Raw genomic sequence first — 12,335 nt, 5'->3', positions numbered from 1 at the left:
GTAAAACACTTTGCATGCTTTATTCCATATTAATTGCATTTTCTCACGACTAAACTGGATTACCACATGCAAAGGGGTTTTGCATACAGTGATCACCATTCTTCTGCAGTACAAGGTATTGGCGGACACTTTGTAGCCCCGGCTACAATCTTCCATGATTGACAAGCCAATACATCTGTCGCTGCCCTAATGTCACAACTAGATTCTGAAATTCTGCTATCGTAGCTTTAAATATAGGAAACCACAAATCATAAACTTTCAAGCTTGGCAAATCGTATTTGTCATTTTGAAATTTCCATGACTAATTTCTTCTGTGCGATGGGGGTGGGAGCAACAAAAAACTAAAGCTAATAATTTAAATGTATCTAACCATTGCATACAAATTAATTGCTTCTGGAAAAATGAGCCTTGTGTGAAACTGAACTTGTTTGCCAGTTTGATTTTGTGAAGTTTGCCATCTAATAAAATGTTATGGTGACAATACAAAAATTAATTTTAAAGCCTGCATTTACACATTTCTACATAATAGTAATCAGCAAATTGTGTTCCTGAATGGATTTGCCTGACCTTTTCTTGAAACAAGGCTTTTGTGGGGCATGGTAGCGAGAACCTATTCTCACAACTTCATGAATCTATTTAAATCTATTTGATCACTCATTTACAGCAGTGTTTAGAAAATATTTTTGACTGTATTATATGTATGGAAAATCAATTCATATTCCAAACAGGTCTGAGCAGAGGATACAAGTCAGTTCAAAGATCTCAATAACTTTACTGACCGTGGATTTCTATTACCATTGGTGTCAGCATCTACTTCAAGAATGTTCCTCCAAATTTCAGCCGTACAATTCATTTTGTAAAGAAAAGTATTTTTGTTTACCAAAATGTGTTTCAAAACGTGAACTCATTAATGATGAAATTGTTTACACAGCATTAAAGTGAAATTTAAATTGTGACTGATCTAATCTACTTCTGTGTCTTAAACAAAGTGGACTCCATGATCCTTGTGGAAATTAATTATGTCCATCTTCTGAAGCAATTTTCACATGCAGTATTTTTAGTAAGTGGGCAAAAAAAAATTCTGCTTAGACTAGCATTTTTTTTTTTTTTTTTAATTTATTTATTTTGCTGGTCTCTTCCTTCAACACTTGGTTCTCTCAAAACTTTGCAATGATTTTAGCAGACAGGTTGTATTCCTGTTAAAATGTATTGCATATTTTAGGGGCATTCAGTTTGAGAGATTCTTGTTTAAAAGTGTCATTTTGTACTGAGGCGGTTAAGTAAATGAATTGTGTGATTGAGGTCAAAGCACAAGAAAATTTGAAAATGCAGTTTTAAGTTTTGCTTGGAATCAAGTTAATTTAAGAAATGTTTTCTCTTTGAATTAAGAAATATTAACTTTATATCAGCCTTGTTAGAGCATAAACAAAATATGTGAATATTTAAAGGAGAAGGGAAGTTACCAAAGCAGTTTATCACCAATAGAGTAGCCACAATAGTGCAAGCTAGAACACAATTTATTCTGTAGAATACTTAACCATAAAGTATTCTGTAAAATACTTTACCATACCTGAATATATGCCTCTAAGTCAGTGGTCCCCAACCAGTAGCTCGTGAGCAACATGTTGCTCAACTCTCCAACCCCTTTGATGTTGCTCCCAGTGGCCTTAAAGCAGGTGCTTTTTTTTCGAATTCCAGGCTTGGTGACCTGGAGGAGAAGTTTTGGCTGCATAAATACCAGGTGCACTGCCAAACAGAGCCTCAATGTAGGTTGACAATCCACATAGGGGCTACCAAATGGCCAATCACAGCCCTTATTTGGCACCCCAAGAACATTTTTCGTGCTAGTGTTGCTCCCCAACTCCTTTTACTTCTGAATGTTGCTCATGGGTTCAAAAGGTTGGGGATCCCTGCTCTAAGTTATCTGTTCAGGATAGCAGCTGCTATATTGGCTTGGTGCGAAATTACTTTCTGCCGGAGTCTCTCCCTGCTCACTTATAGCTTTGGGCTTAGATTGCAGCAGGGAGGGGAGAAGGAAGAGCGAGAAAAGAGCAACTGAGCATGCTCAAGCCCATGCCCTGGAGGTTTAAGCAGAAAGAAGGAAGTCTGATACAGATGCCCATGTGTACACAATAGAAGGAAAGAAAATGTTGTGTTTATTTTGACAGAGGACTCAGAGCAGAATTACTTTGAGGGATTACTGGTGTATTTACATAGACCTTTCTGATAAATCTTACTCCGTTTTAACCTTTACTTCTCCTTTTAAGTCTGCATTCGTAAATATTTATTTAGGGTAGCATCAGTTTCCCTGTTTAGCTCAAGAAAATAAAGAAAACACTTGCCCATTGTTTCAATCAAAATATTCATGTTCAGCTTAACTTTGAATAAAAATATATTTTATTGGGATTGTTACCCCTTTATTTAAATACCACAGCCCAAATCTATTAAAGGGATACTGTCATGGGGAAAACATTTTTTTTCAAAATGAATCAGTTAATAGTGCTGCTCCAGCAGAATTTTGCACTGAAATCCATTTCTCACAAGATAACAGCTGCCTGGTAGATATAAGAACAACACTCTAGTAAAAACCAGGTGCCCGAAACATGTTGTGTGGTAATGGAATAAAAAGCCTAATTGCAGTTACTCTGCTTTTGTGAGTGTTTCCAACTGCTACTATAAATCGAATATATAAGGGATGCCAGAGGTGGAGCACCCAAGGAATCACCACAAGAACTGTTTGAATTAACGCTAATCAGTGTAAAAAGCCTTTTTGGAGCACTCTAGTAAAAACCCATGTCTCACTGAGACACATTCAGTTACATTGAGAAGGAAAAACGGCAGCCTGCCAGAAAGTATTTCTGTGTGCAGACACAAGTCACATGACCAGGGGCAGCTGGGAAATTGACAAAATGTCTAGCCCCATGTCAGATTTCAAAATTGAATATAAAAAGCTCTGTTTGCTCTTTTGAGAAATGGATTTCAGTGAATAATTCAGCTGGAGTAGCACTATTAACTGTGTTTTGAAAAAAACATTTTTTCCGATGACAAGATCCCTTTAAGCTTATTTAGATGGGTCCTTGCACACCCCACTTGGGTATTCACCTACCAGAATATCTTTCTGCCGAAAGTACTCCACTGATTTTTTACATGGGGAAAAAAAAAACACCACTAAAAATATAGAAAAGGAGGAGCGCCACAAAGTATAAAACACTTCTTTATACTTGCAAATCAATCCTTGTCAATGTAGAGTAAACTACAACTATTATTACTCTCTTGCAGATAAGAGCACTGGGATTTTTGCTTGGATCATTGGCAAAATATTGTCATGTTTGTGTTTTGTTCTGCCTGGGTTGTTCATATTCTGGGATTTTCGTTTTTAACTGCAGTCCTGATTGTGGCTTCTACAGAACGTGTTTTTTTTATTTTAAAGTGGAGATGAGTTTAACTGCAAGGCATTGTATAACACAGTGATGTAGAAACGACAGCATTGGCACATAAATGCCACCCCTAAATTGTATGTTGTACAGCCTGTAGAATGATCTATTTTTTTTTTTTTTATCAAATCCCTATGTAATCTCCATCTTTGTCTTGATGAGTCTGCAGGTGCAATTCTAGAAAGTCCTAAATTAAGTTGTTTTTCTCAGTTCTGTAGTGTCAAACAGTTTAGGTTTTGTGTGAGCTTATGATGTTGTGTAAATGAGTTAAGGTGATATGACCTTGGTTTTGTTTAGAGGTGGTGTTGCTCCTACTAGAATTTCAAGTAATATCTGTTTTTTTATGCTCCTATTTTGTTCAGGTTGGTCGATATCTAAGAATGGTGTTAAGTTGTAACTCTACTTACAACATAGTAGGTTACATACATTACAATATGCAACCACACCTTATGAATGTGCCTTAAATAAATTTGTAATTATCTACATCTCCTGTTAAATTAACTGAACCTATGTTGATGCAGAATATTTCAAACTATACTGAGGCAGTTTGAGTCATTAGGCTGCTGCTGTTTTGATACACAGATTGACTTAATTGTCATGTCTTTTTGTACATTTGCTTGTAAGAATGGAAGGCAGCTGCCATGTGCATGTTTTCTGAAGCAAGCATTGTATTGAACTAACATAGGACTGTTCAACTGGCGGCCCGTGGCCCTCCACATGAAAGTCTGCCTGATGTGATTTCTTACCTTGTGTAAACTTTAAAAGGTTTCCGAACTAAGATTCCCTGGCCCCAGCATTGTTTATACTTCAAATTTAGTAATCCCCCCTGCATTATTCACACCTGTAACACCTCTATAGTTCACACCTCAGACTCGGACTGAAAGTGCTCACATTGATCATCTGTTCACACCTCAGGCAAACTGTTGGAGGGGCAATTGCATTGTGTCCTGTATGTAGCACAGTAGGAACTGTTCATCTTAGAGTGGTCCAGACAGGTTTCCCTGTCTCCTGCTCTATTCTGCCTGTGCTATTCTCACACTCTGGCTGCCCTATTCTCCCTGTGTTTGCCATACTTTGCCTGCCCAATGCTCACTGTGTGTTAGTGCGCGCGCGCCTTACTCTGCCTACCCTATGTTCTCTGTGCACCATACTCTGCCTGCCCTATGTTCTCTGTGTGCCTGCCCTTTGCTCCCTGTGTGTATGCTCACTGTGTGTCTGCACGCCATACTCTGCCTGCCCTATGCTCACTGTGTGTCTGCACGCCATACTCTGCCTGCCCTATGCTCACTGTGTGTGCACGCCATACTCTGCCTGCTGTATGCTCTGTGTGCCATAATCTGCCTGCCCTATGCTCTCTGTACACCATACTCTGCCTGCCCTATGCCCCCTGGGTGTGCCATTCTCTTGAAATAACAGGGGTGTGTCGTTTAAAATGGGGAGTGTTAAAACACTGGCTTCCATTATTGGCCCTTGGTACCACAGAAGTTGGACAGCACTGAGATATCAGACACTTTTGGTTGAGCACCAGTTCTTTGAAATGTGTATTCAAGCTCTCCTAATACTTTAATGTTCCTTTGCCCTGATCCCCATGTCTATTTGTGTAGGCATTGGCAGAGCTTTTTATTACTTTATGGCTTATGGTAAACTTTGTATTCCAATATTTGGTCTCATATTTAGATTTGAACAAAGTTATAGGTGCATAAAATATGTTCTGGAACATCCATGTAGCATTCACCTCAAATATTAACTTGATTTATTTTTAATCTTGGCTGCAATGTTTGGGAGTTGCTGCCTTAGGGCAATTTTGTCCCTGCGAATGTTATTTGCTCGTTGTGTGAGGCACAAAGTGCTTGAAATCACCTCCTACTTGGGCGCACACGCAAATTCTCAAAATCACTCTGTCCCATTGCCTTTAGATTGTAATTAGCAATATTCGTGTTTTGTTACATTTTATAACTTACTTTCTAAACCTGTATTTAATTCATTATATTCCTTTCAAGCAGTGCATAATCTTTCTCCACTTTATATGGAAAGAGGAAGTAATCATTAATTACTTTCAAGCGGATCTTCAGCCAAAACTTTTTCCATAATGAAATGTAATTGCAGTTGAAAGGTAAATTTCTGTATCCCTTTGTGTTTCATGTTCCAATCAGCTGACCTTTGCGGAGGCTATAAACAGCTGGACAGTGCTTTCAATTGCATTTACATTCAAGACAATCCAATTGAAGTACAATATCAGGTGTCTTATTAAAAAGCACAAAACTGGAATAAGATTTTTTTTTTTCTCCATTGGTTGGATCACTTGAGTACAGCATACATGTAAAATATCTGTGCAGACTGCCTCCATTCCTAAGAAAATATCAATAAATGGAATGCTTTGGTGAACGGAATAAAGCCCATCAGGGCGCCCACATTACTTTTGAAACTTTCATGGTTTTAATATTTTGTTTATGCAGTTGCAGGCAAACAGTGGGATTAAAGGTAGACTGTCAAAAGTATTTTGCCTAAAAACAGTGTATATTTAATTCTGTAAATGTGTAGCTTTAGGGATTAATATTTACTTTAATTCTGGGAGTTGTGTAGTCAATTTTTCTATATTTCCAGTTACTCAAAAACCAGTCTGCTTTCTTTTCATACCATGATTATGGCTCTGCATTGCTAAGAAAGAGGCAGTGCTTCAAAATATGTTTGCTTGATTATTACCAAGCTCCTGGAATCCATGTTGTTTCCAAACAATCCCATTGAGTTTATTTTAGGTTTCCAAGGATTTTTTTGTAGACTAGGTATGAAGATTAAAATTATGGAACAATCCCTTATCTGGAAAAACCCCTGGTCCCATGCATAATAGATCACATCTGTATTTATGATTTATATAGCAATATTAATGGTTGCTTGGAGCATCTCTTTAAAATGTGTAACCTGCTGGACAAGAGATTCAACTTTCAAGAATGTCAGGAATGATTTTGTCTGTTTTGTCCTGATTTCTTACCAAGACTTGGATGCTCCAGCATATTCAAGTACTGCAAATATGGACAATATATTGTTTCCTATGCAAATATCCACAAAGTGGGAAATTAAATATGTCTAATAACTGCTTCCTTTTACCTGACTATCAGGAGCAGCTGCTCTGTCCTGACATGTTTCGAATGGGGATCTGCTACATTTTCATTGATGATAAACAACACCCAATTTTGGTAAGATTTGGTTTTTTTTTTTAATTTGTAATATATTTTCTCATCTCCACCTTTTTAACTAGTAATTCATTTTACTTTGCTCCACAGTTCAAGGTGTGAGAGGCCACATTTCATGGAGACACCTTAAGGTTTGGTAGCCTGCAGACATCAGAGCTGTGTACAGTGTCCCACTAGAAGTGGCTGGCCAGGCGGAATCGATCAGCCGAGATGACCACTACAAACGCTGCTTGAGAAACTTTTCTCCTAATACACTATACACATACATTATACATAGTATAGTATACACAGTATAATGTACATGATAAATTAATCAAAATCTATTTATCCTAGTCAGTTGAAACCTGTAATTGTGCAGAAAAAGCATAGTAAAAGGGACAGTATATGCCTCAAAACATATTTGCTGAAATTAACGCAATCAAAAGGACTCCAACCAGGGCAATATGGTCAGAGCCCCATATCTATCTTTCACACCCCAATATCTAAAAGCAGCCTTTGAGCAGCTCATTCTCAGGTGCTTCTTACTTGACTGCCAATTGGCTTGATTAGCTCCTCTGATGTTCTGTTGGATGAGGAAGTGAAACTGGCTTCATATTAGTGATGTGCGGACTGTCCCGATACCCGCAGGTTGGGGCTGACCACGCACTCCTCTTTGCGGGTGCAGATTGAGCTTTCCTCCAGCTCTGCCCGCCATTTTGCAGTGCTGACTTCTGGGTTCTTTTATAGACGCTGCGCCTGCTCGCTCCGCCCCTTTTGTGACGGTGGTGTGCGCGCCTCTATAAAAGGAAGTCAGGCTAGGGTCGGGAAAAACCCGAACCTCACATCACTTCATATTCTTGATTATTGCCAGAAATAAGACCACAGTTTTTACCTATTGTTTGAATTAAGAGCTATGTTCAGCTGAAGCCCTGTTCATTGAGCTTAAGTTGAAAAGGGGGTGTATACTGTCACAATTTGTCTAGCTGCAATAAGGCATTTTTAGTTCAATACAAAGGTAATTTTTACAATAATTGTAACTTATTTTGCACAACTTCTCTTACGTAAATATACCCATGCAGAGCAACAATACATTATATTTAAAAGCATGCACACCCCTTTCATTTTTGATGTATTGGTCCTTTAGTGCAACAGTCTGCACCCACAGCTATACCAGTGCAGTCTTCGCCGATAAATCGGCAGCACTTCTCTGTGACCAGCAATGATCAGCAGCTCAGTGGTTTTTCAGAAAAGTGAGAGGTGTTACTTGAATTTGTTTAGCATACTGCTGTGGGCACCACTTACACTGGCCAAATGCTCTGGTGCTACAGTCATATGAAAAAGTTTGGGAACCCCTCTTAATTCTTTGGAGTTTTGTTAAGCATTGGCTGAGCTTTTAAAGTAGCAACTTCCTTTTAATACATAACATGCCTTTTGAAAACTAGTATTTCAGCAGTGACCGTTTATTGGATTAACAGGCAATATGCAACATAACAAAATTAGACAGGTGCATAAATATAGACACCCCAACAGAGCTATTACATCAATACTTAGTTGAGCCTCCTTTTGCAAATGATGATTTTTGCAGCATGATGAAACTTCCACCAAATTTGACAGTAGGTAGGCATTCTTCTTGGAATGCGGTGTTCTTCCGCCATGCGAAACACTTTTTGTTATGACCAAATAACTAAATTTTTTCGTCTCATCAGTCGAAAGCACTTTGTTCCAAAATGACTGTGGCTTGTCTAAATGAGCTTTTACATACAACAAGCGACTGTTTGTGGCGCGAGTGCAGAAAGGGCTTTTTTTTTTCTCATCACCCTGCCATACAGATGTTCTTTGTGCAAATTGCGCTGAATTGTAGAATGATGTACAGATACACCATCTGCAGCAAGATGTTCTTGTAGGTCTTGGAGGTGATCTTTGGGTTGTCTGTAACCATTCTCACAATCCTACGCATATGCCGCTCCTTTATTTTTTTACCATGATACTGAACAATCTTTGTTTTCAGATCTTTTGAGAGTTGATTTGAGGATCCCGTGCTGTCACTCTTCAGAGGAGTCAAACAGAAGCACAACTTGCAATAAGCCACCTTAAATACATTTTCTCATGATTGGACACACCGGCCTATGAAGTTTAAGGCTTAACTAGCTAATCCAAACAATTTGGTGTTGCCAGTAATCCGTATTGAGCAGTTACATGCATTCAAATTAGCAAAATTACAATGCTACCCAAATTTTTGCACACTCCATTTTTTTCACATTTGATTCAATCATATTGAATACTGCGTCACTAAAAATCTTTGTTCAGAAAACACCCCAGTACTCTGATGTTCTTGGGAAATGAGACATACTACTGTTATCTATTTTTTATTGAAAGTGGAGTCAATTATTATACAGGCTGAGAGGGGTTCCCAAACTTTTTCATATGACTGTATTTTGATTAGACCTTAAACACCAGAGTAGCTGATTCATATTATGAGAAATTCCCCTTGCTGTACGTTGTCTACTAATATGGTAATTTTAGGAGATGTTTGGCCATCACTTGCTTTATAACTGTGTTGCACAATGGAGAAAGAATGCTAACATTCTTGCTTGGCTTCTAGACTGCAGAAATTGTAGAAAATCTTCGCAGACTACTGCTGTGATATGATTATATTAAAAAGGGTCATCTAGCATTAACATGCAGAACTAGAAACACTGAGGGACATTTATCAATATTAGAATTCATGTGAATTTTTTGTTAACTTTGTTTTGTTAAATTTGTTAATTGAATTTGATTTTACTCGAAATCGAATATTTGATTATCATGAAAATCGAATATCTTAAACTCGGACGAAAACTCGTATCGCATGCGACCAAACGTATCCTGTGAGAATGTCCTAGCTACTGAGTGGAATTTTTACTGTCTCTATACCCCCTTTGTGTGTGAGAAATAGAATTTCTGCCTTGAAATTAACTTTTAACGGTTTAGTTTAAGACATACTGACACCAGAAACTTAACCTTTTTTTTATATATATATCATAACATTATCTTTTCATGCTATTTTTAATTTTGGCATAAAAGAATTTGCACAATGGTTTTACATTTCCCGTATGATCCCCCATGTTCCTGAGGGTGCAGCCATATTTGTGCAGCAGTAGTCAGTTAGCATTAGACCGATAACTGACAGGTTGAATTAGGAACTTCAAGTAACACAAAAGCAGACCTATTGGCAAATAATTATCAACATGACCTATGGGTAACTTTATTTACTTTTATGTATGTAATATTTTGGCGAGTAATGTTTGTGTCGGTATCCCATTAAAAGAAACAACACAACTTACCCACTCACCCATGCTGCCAATAGTCTGAATTATAGTTATGAATAGGTTTATGACGCCTATAGGGCACCTAAATCTCTATAGCTATAAATAAATTTCATTGCACAAGTGTTCCTTAATCCTTTACTCAGCAAATGCATATTAAGTTGCAAATTCAGCATAAGACACAAAGCAAAAAAAATTATGTATTTTTTAAAGGAGTACATGCAGAGCATTTTGGGATTCGATTAAAAAAAAAGTTTGTAGTAATTTAAAGGATATGTACCTGGAAACCTCAGAAATTGACTAATTATAGTAAGTAATCTGTAGTGTCTTTTAAGCAAATGTTTTTAAGATTACTCTTGGATATGAAATTGACTCCCAGAATAAGTGTGCTCAAAAAAACTAAAATTTTGGGTTAAATAAAAGTTTATAACCAATACCAATGTTTATAGAATGCTAGGTAGTTTATCTTATGTATACTTCAGCCTGCATGAATTCATTGACCCGGCCAGCCAGTGCCTGCTTTAGTTCAGAACAATCTCCCCTCCTCTAAGTTCTGTAAGTGTCAGAGAAGCAGCACGTGTAGTTGTCACAGAGGTATGCTTTAGTCAGGAACGGACAGATAAATTAACCCAAAGTATCATCATTTTGAAGTAATGCTGCTGCCAGCCAGGTTGAGGAAATCATACAGGTTGAAGTCCGTGCTCATGGAGAGAAGGAGCGTTGGAGCACAGAAGATCACAGTTTATATGAACAGTTTACAGATTTTTTTTTTTATTATTAAAGCAAATTGAATATAGACTTATATTTAGGCAATGAAACTGTTAAAATAAATTTACTTTTTTGACTTTACATCCTCTTTAAACTACCCGGTGTAACCAATTCAGGGATAAAATGGCAAAAGTTCATAACTCACCCAGATTGTTTAGATCCCCAACTTAAGTTTTCTGCCTGCCTCATATTTCTCACTCTAGTTAGTTAACATACAGTAGAATTCTGAGTGTATAATCGTTATAGGATAGGTTTAGTTGACTACCTTAAAGAGGATCGGTTACCTAGACCTAAAAAGCCATATCATAAAAGTCCTTTACAAATGAAATCAAATTATTTTGTTTATTAACACAGCCAAGCCTGTTATAAACTTATTAAGACTGGAAAAGAATTGATAGATTTAAAAAAAAAAAAATCACAAGTTTGTTTCAGAAACATGAATCCAAATTGAAGTTGCTTTTACTACGTTCTCGGTTTCATTCTGCAACTTCCGTCAAAATCTAGCTATGATTTATTCTGTGATAGGGGCAGGGGTCATGGTACAATAAATATATTAATACAGAAGGGCTATAGGATAGGGGGTATAAAATTATTAAGAAATATGACTATGAAAGTAACTTGAGAAGCTGTCTCTGCTTTTAACTTGAGATAATATGAGTGTTAGGAAAAATATTGTCAAAATGCCTATTATAATATTTCAAGTTGACAAATATTCAGCTTATAACTGCTTCTTACTGGGCATATGGTTCCTATGCAGGCCCTTTGCTCTATTCTACCCTCCAGGACTAATACTAGCCTTTGCTGTTTTATCATATTTGTGTATATAAATATGTACATATTTCTTGAAAACAACAATTTGGTGTGAAACATTATGGGGCAAATTCACTAAGATCCGAAGTTGCGCCGGTGACAGCTTCGCCACACTCCGCAGCACTTCGCCAGGCGTAGTTTCGCCAGCGCTACGCAAATTCACTAAAATGCGAATTTGCGCTCAGGGAGGCGAATGGTAGCGAAGTTGCGCTAGCGTTAATTTGTCAAGCAAAGCGAAGTTACGCTAGAGATGCCTAATTTGCATACAGCGCCAAGTTAAAGTACAATGGACGTATGTGTAGCACAAAATACATTACACTACACAAGCCTGGGAAAGCTTCATAAAATAAAATAGAGTTGTTATATTGCCCTACACATGTGCCCACTGTATAGTTTAGGTGCCATATGAAATGTAGGGGGGAAGGAGGGTACCCCCAAAAAAATGTACGCTCTTTTTCAGCCTATCCCCCTTAAAAAAGGAAAAGATGTCAGAGTTTTTTGGGACTTAGAAAAAATTTCAACTTTTTTTGAAGCAAGCCCTATCTACTCTATTGCACTTCGCCTGGTCTCAGTTGGCGAAGGCAAGTCTGGCACAAGAGTTAACGTTCATGAAAATCCGCCAGTTAGGGAATTAGCGTAGTTACGTCCCTTCGCCATAGCGCAACTTCTCCTGGCGTAATGGTGCGAACTAGCGCTAGAGTAGGTCCACTTCGCTAGCGAATTTACACCAGCGCCCGTTAGTAAATCGGCGAAGTAACAAAATGACGTGACGCTGGCGAATTTGCGCTAGCGTTAGCCACTTCGCGCTTTAGTGAATTTGCCCCTAAGACTATATATATATATATATA

General features: G+C 37.7%; 1 long non-coding RNA gene across 1 annotated transcript; it reads left to right on the top strand.

The window, feature by feature from the left end:
* The first annotated feature begins 4,717 nt into the window (after nt 1-4,717).
* LOC121400597 lies at nt 4,718-8,288 on the top strand. Its single transcript, XR_005965844.1, has 2 exons — nt 4,718-6,628; nt 6,716-8,288. It is a non-coding gene; the product is annotated as an uncharacterized LOC121400597 (long non-coding RNA).
* Nucleotides 8,289-12,335: the final 4,047 nt, after the last annotated feature.

Source organism: Xenopus laevis, chromosome 2S, assembly GCF_017654675.1.
Source record: "Xenopus laevis strain J_2021 chromosome 2S, Xenopus_laevis_v10.1, whole genome shotgun sequence".
In the NCBI taxonomy this organism is placed as follows: Eukaryota; Metazoa; Chordata; class Amphibia; order Anura; family Pipidae; genus Xenopus; species Xenopus laevis.
This window is presented reverse-complemented; position numbering and strand designations above follow the sequence as displayed.